Source organism: Sturnira hondurensis, unplaced genomic scaffold (genome assembly GCF_014824575.4).
Source record: "Sturnira hondurensis isolate 20B ecotype Veracruz unplaced genomic scaffold, ASM1482457v3 Scaffold0010428, whole genome shotgun sequence".
NCBI classification, from domain to species: Eukaryota; Metazoa; Chordata; class Mammalia; order Chiroptera; family Phyllostomidae; genus Sturnira; species Sturnira hondurensis.
In genome coordinates this window covers 9,841,378-9,861,957 of record NW_028083059.1, presented here as the reverse complement: position 1 = coordinate 9,861,957, position 20,580 = coordinate 9,841,378, and the positions used below count along the sequence as shown (strand labels likewise).

The 20,580-nt window shown below is 34.3% G+C and overlaps 1 non-coding gene across 1 annotated transcript; it reads right to left on the bottom strand.

Moving 5' to 3' along the window:
- Positions 1–19,728: 19,728 nt before the first annotated feature.
- On the bottom strand, positions 19,729–19,865 carry LOC118995906 (small nucleolar RNA SNORA2/SNORA34 family). The gene has a single exon (XR_005068386.1). It is a non-coding gene; the product is annotated as a small nucleolar RNA SNORA2/SNORA34 family (small nucleolar RNA).
- Positions 19,866–20,580: the final 715 nt, after the last annotated feature.

Here is a 20,580-nt window from a genome sequence, read left to right as displayed (position 1 = left end):
TCAATAAAATATTAGCAGGTTGAATCCAGCAATATGTCAAATAGAGAATACACCATGAGCAAGTGTGTTTTATTCCAAGGCTACAGAGATGGTATAATAAACACATATCAAGTAATGTGAGACATCATATAAACAAAATGAAAGACAAAAATCATAGGATCATATCAATAGATACAGAAGAGGCATTTCATACGGTACAACACCCATTTATAGTAAAAATACTCAGCAAAGTAGGAATAGAGGGAGCATTCCTCAACATAATAAAGGCCATATATGAGGGACCTACTGCCAATATAATACTCAATGGGCAAAAACTAAAAGTATTTCCCTTAAGATCAGAAACAACATAGGGGTGTCTCTATCATCACTCTTATTCAACATAGGACTGGAACTACTAGTCACAGCCATCAGACAAGAAACAATAAATAGCATCCAAGTTGGAAAAGAGGACGTAAATCTGTCATTTTCCACAGATGACATGGTATTATACATAGAAAACCCTATAAGCTCTAGCAAAAAACTACTGGACCTAGTAAAAGAATTTGGCAAATTTGTGGGATCCAGAGTCAATATTCAGAAATTAATGGCATTTTTATACACCAATAATGAACTGTCAGAAATAGAAACTAAGAAAACAATTCTATTTAGTATTGCAACAACAACAAAAATAAAGTACCTATGAATAAATTTAACCAAGGAGGTAAAAGGCCTTTACTTAGAACACTATAGGTCACTGAAGAAATAAATTGAGGAAGATACAAATAAGCGAAAGTACATACCATGCTCATGGATTTGAAGAATTAATATAATTAACATTCCAATACTACCCAAAGTAATCTATAGATTACAATGTAATTTCCTATTAAGATACAAATGGCATATTTTACAGACCTAGAACAAATACTCCAAAATTTAAATGACCCTGAATAGCCTAAGCAATCTTGAGAAAGAAGGCAATTTGAGTGATCACCATACCCAATATCAAACTATACTACAAGACCTCTGTAATCAAAACAATATGGTACTGGCATAGGAACAGACATATAGATTGGTGGAACACAACAGACAACCCAGAAATAAACCCATATCTTTATGGTCAATTAATATTTGACAAAGGAGGCAAAAGCATACAATGTAGTAAAAACAGTCTCTGCAATAAATAGTATTGCAAGAACTGTACTGGTACATGCAAAAGTATTTGAAAATAGACAACAATCTCACACTATACATGAGAATAAACTCAAAATGGATAAAAGACTTAAATATAAGTCATGATACCATAAAAGTCCGAGGAGAAAACACAGGTAATAAAATTTCAGATATTTTGTGTAGCAATAGTTTTACCAATATATCTCGTAGGTCTAGAGAAATAAAGAAGAAAATAAGCAAATGGGACAACATCAAATTAAAAAGTTTCTACACAGCTAAAGAAAGCATCATCAACATGAACATGGAACCAACCACATGGGACAACATATTTCCCAATGATACATCAGTCGGGGGGTTACTCTCCAAAATATATAAAGAACTCATATGACTTAACACGAGGAAGACAAACAATCCAATTAAAAAACTGGACAAGGGACCTGAACAGACACTTCTCCAAGGAGGATATATAGAGGCCCTAGAGATACATGAAAGGATTCTCAGCATCACTAGCCATCAGAGAGATGCAAATTAAAATCACAATGAGATATCACTTCACATATGCCAAAATGTCTATCATTAAAAATGGAACAAACAAGTGTTGGCAAGGATGTGGAGAAAAGGGGACCATAGTGCACTGTTGGTATTCATACAGAATGGTGCAGCCACTGTGGGAAACAGTATGAATTTTCTCTAAAAATTAAAAATGAAACTATGTTTTGAACCAGTGGTTCCTCTGCTGGGAATATAACCTAAGAATCCCCAAACGCCAATTCAAAATGATTTGGGCACTCCTATATTCATAGCAGCACTATTTACAATAGCCAGGTTCTGGAAACAGCCTAAGTTCCCATCAGTAAATGAGTGGATCAAAAAACTGTGGTATCTTACACAATGGAATACTATGCAGCAGAAAAAAGGAATTCCTACCTTTTCCAACAGCATGGATGGAATTGGAGACTATTATGCTGAGTGAAATAAACCAGTCTGTGGAAGATAAATACCGTATGATCTTACTTATAAGATTAATTTAATGAACAAAATAAACTCATGAGCAAATGAGAACCAGAGGCACAGGATCATGGAACAGACTGACACTGTAAGATAGGAGGGAGAAGGTGGATACTTACTGAAGGAATTGGGGTAGCAGACTGGGTGGAGAGTCATGAAGCAGGGGGAAAGTGGGACAATTGTAGTAGCATAAACAATAAAAAAAAAAGAGAATCCAGGCATGCACCATCTGACTTCTGACCTACAGAACTGTGAGCTAATAAATGGGGGTTATTTTCACAATCAATCAATCAATCAATAACAAAGAAAAAGAAAAAAGGTAACTTCTCCTTTCTGGAGAAACTTTCTATGTTTTTGAAACACACATGCACAAAATTAGATGGAATTACTCATTTATTCCTGAGTGCAATTCTGGTAGATATAATATTTAAAGCAACCAGTCTCCAATTAGGTACTAACATGGCCAAATAGCATCTCAGTTTTCAATAACTATTTTCTTCCAAAAAGAGTAAGTTAACAAGGTCTATCTATTGCTGCTTGTTTTAAATTTTTATAAAAGTGAAAATATGAAATACAACTCTAACTATGGCTATTGTTACAAAGTTAAATACAGTATAGTAATTATCTTGCAATGCTTTTTTCCACCTGTTTAGAGATTTTTTATAACATTTCATTTTATAATAGTAGAAAAATTAATGAATATTTACAGCTGCAGATGTTAGAGATTTATTGTGGCAGTGAGAGTTGGATATATTAGATAAAATAATTTGCTTTTACAAAATCAAATGAAAATGCTGTTGATTCACAAGATGATGCAACTATATAAAATCAATAATGATTACTTTTAAAAAATAGAAGAAACTTCCATGATTTGATAGGAGGAAGGAAGAAAGGAAGGATTTTATAAGAAAATAAAATGATTCAAGTAGGAGGCAAAACCTAATACATATTAACTAAATTTCTCACCTTGATCACAGAAAAACATTTAAATAGTATAATTATATATACAGTATTTATCTATCTATATATTTTAAAGATTTTTAAATTTATCTCTAGAGGGGAAGGGAAAGAGAGAAGGAGAGAAACATCAATGTATGGTTGCCTCTTGTGCATCCCCTGCTGGGAGCTGGCCTGCAACCCAGGCATGCGCCTTAACTGGGAATTGAACTGTGATCCTCTGGTTTGCAGGCCCATGCTCAATCCACTGAGCTACACCAGCCAGGGCAATATCTATCTATATTTGTTGAAAATTAAACTCAAGTTTTAACTTTGCACTTATTTATATGATTTATATGAGCTATCATTCATCATGGTGAGACAAATAGCAAATTGATGTCAACACAGATAATCATCCACTAGAAATTGGCGTGGCATGCCAGCTGCCATCCATTCTGATTGGCCAGTGTACATGCTGCTTGTTGCTGTCTATATGGAATGCCTCTGACTTACAGGGTTTAGTAAAGATGTGCTGTTGATCTTCCAAACCAATTGCCTGAAATAAAGAATTCTGAATTGTCATAGCACATATTGATCAGTTAAACACATTATAAAATTCAAATCAAGATTTCTAGTATCAACCAATTTGGTCATTAATGTGTCACACTTATGAAACCATACTTTGTAGTCTGGGGTTATTGCAGTAATAAATATTACTTGCTTATTGTTGTTGATTGTCTTTTATTTGTTTTTTTAATGAGTGTGAGACAGAATATAAAATTTTTGTCATTGGGTAATTCATATTATCTGAAAGAGTGAGATAATATGTTTGTTTGGCAATGACAAACAAATATACACACATTTATTTAAGTTTTCATCAATCATCTTTTTATGCCACAGTTTGCTATATATTCATTAATTAGGGATTAAAACATATCACATTTAAGTTAATGCATTAAAGTGGTTTATGGAATAAAAGCTAAAATCTAAGCTTCTCAATTTTACACAAATTTTAAAATTTACTTGGTATCAGTCAGATCTTAATATACCATCAAACTGAATTAATTCGTCTTCCCCAGAATATACTTGGTTTCTTGCCTTTGGTCTTTTCATGCCATTTATTTTGTGTTTGTTTATCAACGCCAATATCAGGTTTCTCTCCACTCTTCTAACCTGAATTATTTTTCAATGGCCAGCGTAAGTGCCACTTATTTTATGAAGATTTGTTGATCCCTCCATTGATAATATTTTCTTACAACTTTGAACATCTGACCCCTTCTACTCTTGTACTATCTGTACTAAATAAGTTTTTTTGGAAGTCATCTTTTTTACCAGGATATAATCTCCATATGGTCATCCACAGTGTATTTTCAGATTTTGTCTTTCACATAGCAACAGCATAATGCCTGTTATAAGCCCTGAATGGATGTTCATTGGAAGAATATGTCTATCATCCCCAAGCATGGAATAGCTGTTTTGATATATGACCTAAAATTTAAACTTACATTCACTTACATACAGTGTTAAATAACACTTTATGTAAACTAAACACTAATTATATATTTCTTAGAAAAGGGATAGCTAATATGTACATCTACACACATACCGCATGTGTAATATGCATATTAACTTTAGACTTAATAGGCACATTATTTTCAAGTATTTTTATATTTACGGTTCTTTATAATTTAGTGATTTAATTAACAGTTCACAAAACACCATAACCCAGTTAGCACAATGTACATAAATACTAAAAAGAACAATTACCTTGAAATTATTACATTTTAAACTTTTGGCATTGAAATATAAAACTAGAAATCCCTTAGTGCCTGGGTGCATGGAATATGAGACCACATATCAAAGAATACATTTTTTCACAGGTGAGGCATTTATGTAAAACAAAAAGGAGGAAAATACTGAGAATAAATAAATAACTATATTCATTTAGAACCCATTTTTTATCAGACATTATTTTAACCCAAAATCCTTTTTAAAAATTAAAAGCAATATCATAAACTTTTACTAGGAATTTACTTATTTTGAAATCTGTAAATCTTTGAGTAGGATTATAAAATATACATCTGTATGTATATTTATTTACACATGTTAATATGTAATATATGTACATGGTTACCTCACTTATAGTAAAATATATTTTATATGACACCATAAGAAATACTTGATTCTCAGAAAACTAAAATTGGACCTGACTTTTGACCCAGCAATTCCACTGCTAGGATTGTATTCTAAGAACCCTAAAAGACCAATACCAAAGAACATATGCACCCCAATATTCATAGCAGCACAATTTACAACAGCCAAGAGTTGGAAGCAATCTAGGTGCCCGTCAGTAAATGAATGGATCAAAAAACTATGGTACATATACACAATGGAATTCTATGCAGCAGAAAGAAAGAAGGAGCTCCCACCTTTTGCAACAGCATGGATGGAGCTGGAAAGCATTATGCTGAGTGAAGTAAACCAGGTGGTGAAAGACAAGTACCGTATGATCTCACCTTTAACAGGAAGCTAAACAACAAAACAAACAAGCAAGCAAAATATAACTGAAGACACTGAAATAGAGAACAAGCTGACAGTGACCAGAGGGGAGGGAATTTCATGGGAAATAGGGGAGGGATTTAGAGGAACATATATAAAGGATACATGGACAACAACTGAGAAGGGTGGAAATCGGAGGGAGGGGGAGCACGGGGGGTGGGATGGGATGGGAGTAATAGACAAAAAACTGTACTTGAAAAATAATTAAATAAATTTAAAAAAAGAAACTTTGAACTAAAAAATAAAATTATAAGATCACTGTAACTGTAAACAATGTCCAGAAAGTTGAAAAATGCACACTAGTGAACAACACAAACTGTATTAATATAGTTTTTTCCCTATATCTGAGAACCCAGAGACATTTTGTCCATGAAAATTCATGTGACTTATTAATATTATGATTTACAGAACTCATCTGTTTCCCAGGGCCCCAGGCACATGTTCTACAAGAACAGCAATTTAATTAAGATAACTTTTGAAATGCAAAAGTCAACTTGGCTCATTTCACATTAGTAAGTTCTTGTTAAATAGATGCTATATATCAATTTCCAAAGGTTTACAAAGACATAATTGTAAATAAATTGTAAATAATTTGGCCTGTGGTGAAAACATCATTGTATTCCAGTGCTTCCTGATATTCTCATGCAGAAAGTTTCTTCCTTCTCTCAGGTGAGGTGCATCGAGGTTTAACATTTTGTAGAAAAAGTATCAAGCCACAGTTGTTGATAGCGAGAGAGGAAATTTGGTTACATAGCATTGAATAAATTATTTATTTATCCCCTTGGGTTTTAGCTGCAAAATATCACTATTCGGATACAATCAATTACAAAGGGCTTTTTGGAAGATGTATTAGTATTCACTAAATTCTTTGATATTCAAGAATTATGTTTTAAAAGATAGTTACATAACATTTAGAGAATATGAATTGGGCTAAAATAATTGGGATTAATGATTCTTTACTTTAAAAGTTCAAATGAAATTTTCAGATAATTAAGACACAGATAGACTATAACACAATGTATTCAAAAAGAAATGTTAAATGATATTGGCAATTTCTAAGAAATATAACTACAATAGTGTTAGTGAAACTTTGGTACACACAATAGTAGTCAAAATGCCAATGTGGAGTAAGACTTAATAGAAAAAACACAGATTAATTTAAAATATTCTATTTGTAATGTGCCAAATATAAGTTAGAAGGAGGATAATCAAGAAAGTTCAGAGTAGCACTTCATATCATGATAATGCAAATAATCTTTTAAATGAAACATCTGTATAAGCCATGTGTTTAGATTACTATCAGGATCAACAGAAGCTTTAAAAGATAAAACATTCACTAGATTGTGGTTTCACTTACCAGTCAATATAAAAATTAAATACTCATAACTCAAAATTTTATTATGTTAATGGAATATGTTATTCCATAAAATTTTAATATGTTTAATGGAATATTAGTAATAAAAAGCAGGTATAGAAAAACTTTATAATTTATGAAGATAACAATAGAGTACCTATATTTCACAAAAAGTTAATAGGAGGTCTAACATTTACTATGGTATATTCACCCACTAAAAAAGAAATCTGGAGTAAGAAATGTTACAAAAAGAGAAAAGAGTTGATAAATATAAAATAACATAAATAAAGTATCAGTGTGAATGATATCAAAGAAACAGTGAAAAAGAGATGAGACAGTAATTTTTATTTTTATTGTATTTATTTATTTATTTCATTTTCATATTACAATTGTCCCAATTTCCCCTGTTGCTCTCCCCTGCCCCTCATCATCACCAAATCAATCCCCACACGATTGTCCACATCCATGGGTGATTTATACTTGTTTTTTAAACTAGACACCTCCCCTTCTTTCCTTACATATATCCTTCCTTGCTACCCTCTGGTCCCTGTCAGTTTGTTCTTAATTTCAGTGTCTCTAGTTATATTTTGCTTGCTTATTTGTTTTGTTGATTAGGTCGCACTTAGAGGTGAGATCATACGGTACTTGTCTTTCACCACCTGGTTTACTTCACTCAGCATAATGCTTTCCAGTTCCATCCATGCTGTTGCAAAGGATAGGAGCTCCTTCTTTCTTTCTGCTGCGTAGTATTCTATCATGTAAATGTGCCCTGGTTTTTTGATCCATTCATTTACTGATGAGCACTTAAGTTGCCTCCAGTACTCAGCTATTGTAAATTGTGCTGCTTTGGGATGCTTAGATTCTTTTGAGTTGGTGTTTCAGGATTCTTAGTATATAATCCCAGCAGTGGAATTGCTGGTCAAAAGGCGGTTCCATTTTTAGTTTTCTGAGGAAATTCCATACTGCTTTCCACAGCGTCTTCACCAGTCTGCATTCTCACTAACAGTCCACTAGGGTTCCCTTTTCTCCACATCTTCTCTAACACTTGTTGTTTATGGATGTTTATGATGACCATACTTACCAGTGTGAAGTGGTATCTCATTGTGGCTTTAATTTGCCATCTCTCTGATAGCTAGCAATGCTGAGCATCTTTTCATATATCTCTGGGCCCTCTGTGTGTCCTCCTTGGAAAAGTGTCAGCTCAGTTCCTTTGCCAACTTTTTAATTGGGTTGTTTGTCTTCTTGGAGTAGAGTCCTGTGAGTTCTTTACAATATTATACAAAATATTAACCCTCTAATATACTCTGTAGAGCCCATTTTTGTTATGAAGATGTAAATTGAATTACATATGTAATATAAGTTCTTAGAATGGAAAGTGATGTGCTAGAATACTTATTACAATGAAAACTTAAAATGAATTAAAAGACATTTAAACCTCTTTACTGTCAGTTTTTAAAATTAGGCCTTAAAAGCAAACAACTGAGAAGTTGTGAATCAGAAGTGAAGGAACTATTGTTGCTAAACTTGATGAAGTTTGAAATATTTACTGAGCCAGGAATAAAATTCTGAGTACCTTTCTGAGTAATTAATTATTATCAGCATTATCAAAAATATTTTTATGAACTTAAATCAGTTGTGAGTTCATCATTTCAGGTGGTGAAATGACATTTGTAATTAAAATAAGTGAGGTTCTTTATAGAACAACTGGTTTAATGTCATGGAATGGTATGGAAAATGCAAATGTTTTTATTAGAATAAGTGAAGTTAAGATTATTCTTACTAATTTATACAATTATGTTTATAATCTAAAAGTGATGGACTTGAATATTTCATTATTGACTTTTGCTAAGTACCTTCCATATTACAGTTCTCTGTTCAACATTATTCTCCAAAAGTCTTGAAATACTTCTTCATGTATAGGATTCTTACACAGGTGATCAAAAACTGATAGTTAAATCTCAAAGGAAAAAAAAATAGGCAATGGGAATTTTCTTTCAAGAAATACAAGACCAGAGATAAAATCTTCTCTTTAAAGCTGATTGTTGCAAACTAGCCTGGATTTTTAAAATTCAATTTAGGGATGAAAACAAGCATTGTTCTAGACCTACACAAAACTAGCCTAGGTTGAAATGAAAATCCAGTTTCTTTTAAAACAACTCTCCCATTTTCATGTCTAATTTTATTGAATTTATTACACTGATTAATAAATTTTTATAGGCTTCAGGTCATCTATTTTCATGAGTTAAAAAATATATAGACCTATTTAATCACTACCAATTAAGTTATATATAATACAGAATAATTTCATCACCCCAGATGTTACATGGTTCTATTTCCTGTTACACTTTGCCACAAACCTTAAGCACCAACTATTCTTCCATTTTTTAATTATTTTCCTCAAAAAAATAATTGTTTATTAAATGTGCTACTGTTCTGTGTGCCTCATCATTGTCATAGTCTCTCTGAAAATTAGATATTTGGAAAGGACAAAATCTAGATCTGAAAAATGGTAGTTAGGGAATTTTACACAACTAATTCTTCATTACCATAAATTGCTCCAATAAATTAAAAAGGGAACCCTAGTGCACTGTTGGTGGGAATAAAGTCTGATGTAGCCACTGTGGAAAACAGTGTGGAGTAACCTCAGAAAATTAAAAATTGAGCTCCCTTTTGACCCAATAATTCCACTTCTGGGAATCTATTCTAAGAATCCCAAAATGCCAATATAAAAAAAAATATATGAACCTCTAGGTTCATGGCAGCATTATTTACAATAGCCAAGATCTGGAAATAGCCTAAGTGCCATCAATAAATGAGTGGATCAAAAAATGTGGTATATTCACACAGTGAAGTACTACACAGCAGTAAAAAGGAAGGAACTCTTATTTTATGTGACAGCATAGATGAGCCTGGATCATATTATGCTAAGTGAAATAAGCCAGCCGGTGAAAGATCTCATTGAAGTGTGGAATCTAATGAACACAATTAACTGGGGGTCAAAATAGAAACAGAAGCATAGATACATGGAACAGACTGATGATGGCTGCCACAGGGGTAAGGGAAGAACTGGATGAAAGATAGTGCAGGGACTAACCAAAGAATATTTATGCATGACCCATGGACATGCATGAACATGATCACCATGGACAACAATATGGTGATCAACTAGGGAAGGGAAAGCGTATGAATGGGCGGAGGTGGGAAAAGGGAGAAAAGATGGAGACATCTATAATAGCTAAAACAATAAAAAAAAACGTGTTTAATTTCCAAAATCAAGTGATTAAATAGAAATTTAATTTTAATGAGACCTTTATATCTTACATTTAACAGTCACTTGACTTTAAAAATATGTATTTTCACTTTTAAACTTTCAATTTTTAATTTTTAGATCCTTTGGCCAAAAAAAGGGTCTTTGTCATTTTGGAGAAAATATGCCAATGAATTGCATTCATAATTTTCTCACACACATATATATATATATAGGGTATACATCATGTTTCAACAAAAGAGCATGGGACATTTGCACTAGTTTTCTTGGGCTGCTGTAACAAAATACCACAAACTAGGTAGCTTTAACAGAAATTTATTGTCTCACAGTTCTGAAGGCTCAGAAATCTGAGATCTGGGGTTAGTTTCTTCTGAGGGCTGCAAGGAAGAGTCTGTTTCATGGCTCTCTGCTAGTTTCTGGTTATAAAGGCTGGCAATCTTTGACACTCTTTGACTCATAAATGTGTCACTGATACATGACTATACGTTCACATGGCATTCTCCTTGTGTGCATGTCTCTCTGTGTCCAAATCTTCTTCCATGTGGACATGGTCATAATGGATTAAGGCTCACTGGAATAGCCTTAATTGATCATTTGCAAAGTCCCCATATCCAAATAATGTCACATTTCACACTTACTGGGTTTCAGAATTCACATCTTTTGGAGAGGCACAAATCAACACATAACAATACTAAAAATGATCAATAAAGCAATTATAAGAATATCCTTGAGTACTGTGGCCTTAGCACTGACCCCATTTATGAGCTAGGAGGTAAAAATTGTCTCACGTAAAATGAAGAATCAGATAGTGCAGAGAGACTCAACGTCAGTGGGAAAAAATGGTGAGGAGTGAGGTTGTTGCTCTGTATCTTTCTACCTGTCTCATCTTAGCCTCCCTAATGCTATCTTTACTAGCAGATGAAAAGCAAATATTTAAAGCATATAGTTTATAGCAATATATTTGGGATACAACAAAGGGTTTATTAAAAATAATAATGGTAGCAACAGTAATATTGTAACAATAATAATTAGTATCAAATCAAAAGCATGGTACCACGAGTACCAAATTTTAGGTGTTTGTCATTTCATATAAGTGATCAGTATGAATGGAATATCTCGCAAAGACTTCATAGTAGAAGAGATTAGAGAATTGATTGTACTGATCAGTATAAGACCATTTCAAAACCAGAATCAGCCTCTGTGCCTGTTTTTTTCACATTCTCTGCTTTGTTTTTAAGTGCAGCAACCTATGAATTACTCTTACAAGTTAACAATGTCTTCTGATAAGTCACAGAGGGCATATTCCCTTTAAAATACTGTGGCTCATATATGCAGCTAGTTTATTTGGATCACATAAATTCTTTGGTCTAATTGGATAAAGGATGAAATATTACTCAAAATGAGAAGGAAAATGATTTTTTACACATCAAAGAACAAAATTCCATATGATATCCAATACAATGTTTAAACCAATTTTACTGATAATGTGAAAGAATATTGAATGAACTATAGATAAAAAAAGAGATTAGGCCATCAGTTCTTTACCAGAGCAATATTATATCTTTCATCCATTTTAATTTGTATCTTTTACTCAAGCATATTACCTACTTAGTTAACAATTAAACTCTGGTCTCTCTTCTCCAAAGTACCATAAAAAAGTTTAAATAATTCAAGGTTAGTTGTAAAATTGTAATAGGCCAGGGTAGATTTTAAATTTGAAATTCAATTCCGACCTGCTCAGACTATAATAAAGAGCATAATGGAAGTGCAATGCCACCACACATTTTATCATTTGTCGTGGAATGTAAATAACATGCTGCACACCACCAGCACAAGCAATGCACAGGAACTGTGTTATGGGCAGGAGAGTAATTTATTAGAGTGCATGTTTGACTTGCATGTGAAGCGTGACAGTTTGTGCCACTCTGTGACATTTTATTTATTTACTTATTTTTATCCACCAAGGTCACTCCAAATTTTAACTGTTTTCAAGTGACTTGTTTATATATAATCTAGGCCCTTCACTGAAAGTTCATTTTTCTCTTGCCTTTCCTTTGTAAACATCCTTCACGTTTAAGGTTTTGTTTTGTTTTGTTTTCCCCCCATACTGCGATCAAGTTCAGTGAACCAGTCCTGAATCTAGGCCATCTGCTTAAAATGTGAAAAGGCACAATAGTAAGTTTGAGAGTCTTGCAAAGAGGACCAGAAGGTCCTTTCAAATGGGACACTGCCTTTGTACATGTATCACATGGTATGGAACTGGTATTTCTATATCCTCAAGTTGATCGTACTTCGAGAGGAAACATACTAATAGAACACATTAAGAGACAAATGTACATGATTGTATTGTATTTCATTAAGAAGCATACACAGTAGGTACAAAATAGACAGGGGGAGGTTAAGAATAGTGTGGGAAATGGAGAAGCCAAAGAACCTACATGTACAACTCATGAACATGAACTAAGGGGGGGATTGCTGGAGAGAATGGGGGTACTAGGTAGAGGGGGGCAAAGGAGGAAATTGGGACAATTATAACAGCATAATCAATAAAATATACTTAAAAGACAAAATAAAATAAAAAATAAGAAATTTTTAAGAAATTGTAATGTTTATAGTATCCAAATTGGTGATGTTTTTAAAAATCATTCTATATGAAAAATGAAACTAATAACTGTCAGAATGCTTATAAAGTACCAATATAGAGTAAAAAGAAATTACTACTATGGAGAAACTTTATCACCTAGGCAATTATGAGGCTTTTTAAAGTAGTTTCATCCCTTTTCTGAGAACACAGTGTCTCTCTATCCTGGATTTTGCTGACTAAATTATTCACTTCTGACTTTTGAGACTTTAATTCTCTACCATTCACCTAGGCAATTTATTTTAATTACATATTAATTTTTGAATCAGGGTTTAATAGGATAAATTAAGTGCCCTTATATGATGTTATAATCATATTCTAATTGTGCTTCTTTAAGATTAAAATTAGGTCATTTTAATTCGAGTTTTGGGAATCCAAGACTTTAAAATGTCCTTTACTTAGCTAGTTGGATGGCTAACCACATTATGGGTGGATTTTAAGTTTAAAGCTCTGAAGTCACCCATTCGGTGAGACAGAGATTTTCAAGCAGTGTGCTATAGTGGGCACACCAGTGTGCTGCAAGAATTTTTAAAATATGTGATACCTGAATATTTAGTCAGTGACACTGAAATCTTTCCCCTTAGATCAAGTAAAAAAGAAAGACAATAGCCAACACAACAACAGCCATCCAGTGTGAATGAATTAAAATTACACATTTATTGTTTTGCCAAAAAACATAATGTATTTTTTGGTGTGCCACAAATTTTTAGTAATTACTTTATGTGTCCACAAGTTTAGAAAGGTTGAAAATGAGTGCTCTAAAAAAATGAAAATATTTATCTTTGAGACCCCAGTTTAGAGCAAAAATGTATTCGAATTCCAAAACTTTAAATGCAGTGAAAATTTTAATGTGTCCTGAGACATAAACACACATGAGCCCTTCAAAAGCCAAAGGCAAAGGCAAAACAAAGTAAGATTTTTACAGTGCAATGCAACACAACGACTGTGATCGCCATATCTAAAACACAAGGCATTTTATAATGAGTGGCAAATCGAATAAGCATAATTTTCACTTCTAAAATCATTAGATAATGGATATTCTGAGTCAGTCATTTTCTGAGTAGAAAGAGGGAAGTCACTGAGAAAATACATGCATCCTGGCTGGTGTGGCTCAGTGGATGGAGTGCCGGCCTTCCAGTCAGGGCACATGCCTGGGTTTCTAGCAAGCCAGGTCCCCAGTAGGGAGCTTGTGAGAGGCAACCATACCCTGATGTTTCTCTCCCTCTCTCCCTCCCTTCCCCTGTCTCTAAAAATAAATAGATAAATATTTTTAAATAATACAAATTTATACAAATATCAGCAAATGATTTGGGGGGTATTCAGTTTATAAATTATTAGATCTACCATAGTCTTTTCAACAGATAATAAACATACATTCTTACTGCATTAGATGAAAGCAACAACTAAAGCATGTTAATTTAAAACCATTTTCTCATCATTCTTTGAGCAATCCCTTAATATATGGAACAAAAATTACATCCCACATTTATTATGTACTTTCCTTTTTTAGAAAGTTAAAGTTGAGCATCAGAATAATTTCCTTTTTATTGTAAATGTCAGATTACTACTACCGTGTTTCACAGTACATCTTATGCCAGTGTTCATATCTAAATATACATGCTGTAATATTTAAGACATATCATGTTATAATAAATATTATAGGTGTGTGTTTATGGAACACACAAGGAAGTAATATAAAATACAAATTGTTTTAAGGTATAATTATTAAAAATATAATCAACTAGAGGAGACACTCAGAGAAAACCAAGGGAAATATCTTATACTATAGTTTATCATTTACAAATAATGGCAAATATAGAAGTAATTAAGCTTTTAAAAAATTATATTCTTCAAATATATCTTTCAAAGTAGTTCTTAAATCAAGCTTTCATCTCCCTTTTTGCATATATAACAAAAATATATGACATAGCAATATATAATATGTACAAATATGTAAACATAGAAACATTTCTATAACATGGTTATATCTATATGTTAAATATAATTTTTATACATTATACACAATAGTAGATTGATTTGAGTACTTCCACTGCCTTACTTTTAATACCTATGCATCTCTTTGCTGTACTAAGTAAATTGGTTTAAACTAAAAAGTCTAATATTGTTAATTGGCAAAGGATGTTAAAGAAAGCTTAGAAGTAGATGCAAAGCAGAAATCTGTCTTAATTTGGTGTATCAAATATCAAGATTAGTAAGCTATTAGCCTTTGCACACATTACAATGCTCTGACATTTCATCTATCACATTTGAGTTTCATCAGGAAGGTGAACACAGCACATTTCCCTCAATTTATCTTGTGATACATTATAAAATGACAAGTTGCTATTTTGTTCATTAACTTATAAAAGAGTAAAAATTCTTGTAAATAGAAACTATAATGAATGTTCAAGATCATTTACCATGCCAAAATGAACCTGCTTTCTGGTAGCGGCTCCACCTCCAGATATCAGTAAAGATGCGAAGTTTAGTGAGAAAAAATATTTCATTAAAGCTTTCTCATGTTAGGTCATACCTATTAATTAATAACCATGGACCATGTCCAGTATACAATAAAAATTAGTAGAATTTAATGAAAATGTTTTATGTTTAATTAATTTTTTATTTCACTTATCTTAAGCTTAAAAATAAATTACTGTATTTAGAATTGAGACAGGATATTAAGAAGCTAAGAAAATTTTTTGGCAAGTGGACTACGGAAACTGAGACAGATAGTCGAACACAATGGCCGAGTAATTTATAGCCAGGTACAGATGTTCTCCTTCTTAAACATAACATCTAGGCCTCAGCTGTGTTTCAGTTCCAGGCCCAGAAAATAGCAAAACCAGGTGAGAGATGCCAGAATCAACTGCAATGATTAAAGAACCCCTGCCCTGCCACTGACCAGTCAGAGAAGACCATGACCCTAAAAGGGCACACCTGGAGAACTGATGAATATTCCACTGAAACCTTCCCTGAGACCTCCCCTAAGATTCCCACCTACAAGAAGTGATAAGAGCTCCAAGATAAAGGACACAGCCTGTGTGTCCTCCCTCTGGGGAGCCACCTGCACCCGCCATTCCCTTTCCTCCCCTCTCATCCCACTCCTCTTTTCACAGACACTCGTGTCTCCTAACTCTAAGGCAGTGAGCAGCTGGCAACTTGTCCCAGGCTTATCCCCGGAACCTGTCCCGAAGGCCCCTTTTTCTGACATCCCAGTGGGTTAAGGCAGCCCCACCTAGGCTCTCCTGTTGCTTCTTCTATGTTAAGCCTTTTTCTCACCTTTCTCAGCAGGTCCATTTTCTCCCTTGAGGGTGTACTAACAAACCCCTTACTCATTCAATTTATCTCACTAGTATGTAATTTTTTACCGAGTTGGTGGGAAAAACCGAGCCCCAGTAACAGAATTAACAGAAGAGACTGGAAACAGAATGATACCAACTTCTGCTTGTGGTTCCCTTATCATGTGGGGTTGAATAAACACAAACTTTTCCAACTTTTTCTTTTTAATTAGTGTATGTATCATTGAATATGTATTAAGCTTTTAAATTATGCTAAGATAGAACCTGACAGTATACAATTAAAGCACTAAGGCATTATACTACATGGTATAGAACCAGAGTGACTAGACTGTGGGTGGCAATGGAGGTTAAGTGGTAAGAACAGGGCCCATTTGGGCAGAAATTTGACTGGAATGAGGGATTTAGCACGAAACTATCTACCATGAGGGTATTTTGAGCAGTGGGAACATCAAGACCACGGCGCAGGAGCATTTGATCATCAGCAGTAAAGCCAGTAGTGGAAAGAGTGGGAAGGAATTTGACTAAAGAAGTGTCTGTGTCTTGTTACCATACACAAAAAATTTCTCTTAGATTTTAGTCAGAATTACTCTTGTGTGTGGGTAAACATAAGACATCCAAACCGGCAGAAAATTTTCATTAGTTTATTAGAGCTAGAGGAAACTCCTGGAAATAAGAGCTCATGGGGCTGAGAAGAATGCTTTCCAGAATGAGTCTTTGGTTTGTTTTATACTTTTGAAGTTAAGAAGGAAACAGGAGGAAGATTACATAAGGGTGGGGAAAAAAGTGAGGCAGGGAAATCTCTGCGATCAGATTACAGGATATATAACAAGATTATGTGCTGTCCTCAGGGTATTTATGTTAGAGGCAGTTCAAAAAAAGAGGCATTTCCAAGGTGTATTATCTAGATGCACAAAAGCAGTGGTCAGGGCTTGCTTAAGGCAAAGATAACCTTGTACTGGGGAAGTTACCATCCCAAGGCTGGACTCGCACAGCTAAGAATGTATGATTAGATGGCCCTGTGAGGGTACTTTCAGTTTGATTTACTACAGAGCTTTGTTTTCTCTGCCCACCCCCACCATTCACATTTGTATCAAATAATTTTCAGTGGCAGAGCTAGTTTGGAAGAAATAGGATTGCAGACAAGATATCCAAAGAGCAGACTGTTATCAAATTGCTTAACCTAAACAACCTACTCATTCGGTGATTCTAGTAAACCTTGCAATTAATGTAAAGGATTAAAATTAAAGTTAGAAGTCAAATGGCCCTGGCTAGTGGGGCTCAGTGACTTGAGCGATTGCCTGTGAACAAAAGGGTCACCAGTTCAGGTCCAAGTCAGAGCGCAAGCCTGGGCTGCAGACCAGGTCCCCAGTAGGGAGTGTGTGAGGGGAAACCATACAGTGATGTTTCTTTCCCTCCCTTTCTCTCTTCTTTCCCCTATCTCTAAAAATAAATAAATAAATAAATATTTAAAAAGAAGAGTCGAATAAAATTAGTAACAAATAAATTTGTTTCATTATTGAACTAGTACAATGGGAAATGTGCACTGCATGAATATTTTAGGGTTTTATAAAATGATGAAAAGTCCAGGGCAATCACCATACTGCCCTCCTTAAAATCCTTCAAGGGCTCCCTTTGCTGGACTTGTCCTTCCCCCAATTCCCCAATCTCATCTCACAAGCTCTCACACCACTTTACAAGTGTGTTCAAAATGGTAAGCTCAAATATATGTAAAGTGTGTGTCTTCTAAAAAAAGGGGATTATGTGGAACACACTTGTAGTTGAACCAAGTTGGGTTTGTTAACTTGTAATGTATGTGAGTGCACACCATGGGAAATAAGCAGCTTCTTAGTAACAGAGTCTTTGCTTACATAGCAATTGTTCTGAGGGGATTTTTCTGAGTACTTAAGGAATTGGGCTTTGCCCTAGATTGAAAAGTATAAGGAAATGGAGATGATTCTGTTATGGGGGAAACTCCCAGAAACTCATTTCTTCTCTCCAATGCAGTAAAGTATCATAGGCCAGTGAGCCTACTAGCCTGCAAGCAAAGTTTATTAACACTAAGTTCTAATAGAAAAGCAAAGTAAGTGTGGCTAGAGCAAGGGTGGCAAAAGTAGGGTGGCCAATGGCTGGGTGGCCAGCACCTAGATGGCCAAAAGAAGTAGCCAGGAGCTCCCTGGCCAGGGGTCCCACCCCACATGATAAGGGAACCACAAGGCCAAGAGAAGAGGCTAAGAGGGAAAGCCCTTTGTTCTAAGGACTTACATAGTTGGTTGAGTAAGTGTGAAGAAGTTACATTTTGATTCTCATGTAAAAGTGGTGCCGGCTTTCTGGGGGCGATGTGACTGCCTAAACATAGGTATGGGTGGGGGTCTATTAGCCCGAATCTTTATCTTCCTCCAGACTCCATTTGTTCATTTTGCACATGTGACGGGAGGCAGGCAGTTAACTAAAATTGTTTATGGGTCCTTTCTTTGGGCACTACAGACCCCTCCTTTTCCCCCTTCCAGACCTTGAGATGAGTGTACAGTCTCAAGGTTTTCCTTTTCCCAGATAGTGAAGACAATACACACAGACTTTCAGGGGTTCCCCCACTCCTGAGCATAGTTCCACTTGTTCAGGACTACTGGTAGCTTTATGAGACCAGGCTCAGGATTACTGGGTCAAATCATGTGAGCTTTTTGCTTTTAGCCTCCGGTATTAAGTTCTTTGTTAGATTGTAATAGTGAGGGCCCTGCCTTTATTTCCCCTCTGGCCACTCATTTGTCCATAACAATTGTAGGGTTTGGTATTCTAATATTTCTTATCTAGAAGCTAAGAAGAACAATGTGTGGCTGAAGTTGTCATTGATAAGGAAGCAGCAGTAGTTTACATCATCAATATATTGAAAGATTTGGTTATTTTTATAGTTTGAACAATGTTTTTGTCTTCTCTAAATTTGTGTAAGTGGGAGCCCTGGCTGGTGTAGCTCAGTGGATTGAGCACAGACCTGTGAACCAGAGGATCGCGGTTCGGTTCCCAGTCAGGGCACATGCCTGGGTTGCAGGCCAGTTCCCTGCAGGCCAACTCCCAGCAGGGGACACACCAAAGGCAACCATACATTGATGTTTCTCTCCCTCTCTCCTTTCCCCTCTAAAGATAAATAAATAAAATATTTTAATAAATAAATAAATAAATAAATAAATAAATAAATTTGTGTAAGTGGGGAGTGGTTCTGTTTTTTCTTGCTCTGTTGAGTGTCCAGAAGGGTCTTGTCTAATGTTGATGCAAATTTATGAAGAAGGGTTCCATGGCCTATCTGTGATTGTCTTAGCAGTTCCTAGCAACACTGGCACCTTATTGAAAACGAAAAGCCTGTTCCTAGCTCTCTTAGAGGCTGTGCTTCTGTTCCTTTAGTGTGCTTGCCAGGTTGGGAAGCCAAGATCCCTATAAAATGTCTAGAATAAATCATTGAGTAAGACATTTCGTCTGGAGTAAGACATTTTGGTCTGTATTTACTTATTCATTTATTTGACTCAGATGCTTCTTCCTAATGAATTGGCTATTACATTTCATAAGTTCTGAAATGACCAACAGACCACAGAAAGACATTTCCTTAGGCTCTTGCTTAAAACCAACAGCTTCAGCAAGCTGCTGACCTTGATTCGGGGCCATAGATTTATTTTTCAAATTGGTATTAAGAAATCATATTACTTCTTTCAGTTTTTAAAAGTTACTTATCTCTAGAAATTTATCAGTTTCTCCATATTTTCGAATCATTAGAGAAAACTGCTTCAAAATTATTATTATTTTTAGTATATATTTCTTATGTTGGGTGATACTTACTTTTTATATTTGATATTATTTTATTCTTGCTTTTTACACATTTTTCTAACCATTCCATGAAATGGTCAATGTTTTTAGTCATTTGAAACTATTTAATTTGGCCTTGTTTTTTCTTCAGGATATGTTTGTTTTCTGTTTTATTATTACTTTCCTCTAAGTTCAGTGGGTATAATTTCCAAGATATTTGTTTGTTTGTTTGTTTGTTTTTCTTGAAATAAATATACATAAAGGCTTAAGACATTTTTTCCTAGGTGATATATTAAGGGTATGTACATTTTGTTCTCAGTTTACCACAAGTTTTTATATATTTTATTTTTTAATATAAAGTAGTTTATAATTGTCACTGGGCTTTCTTTCTTCAATTTTGAGTTATTTAAAAGTTTATTTTATATTTTTAATTTTCATGCCTTTCGTGAATGCTCATTTACCATGGCATTAACTTACGACTTACTTTCTCTATTGCTATTTACCATTCCATAAGTGACTTCGTCTTGAGGCCTCAAATTTGTCAAATTTTATCATCATTTATATGATCACATAAACA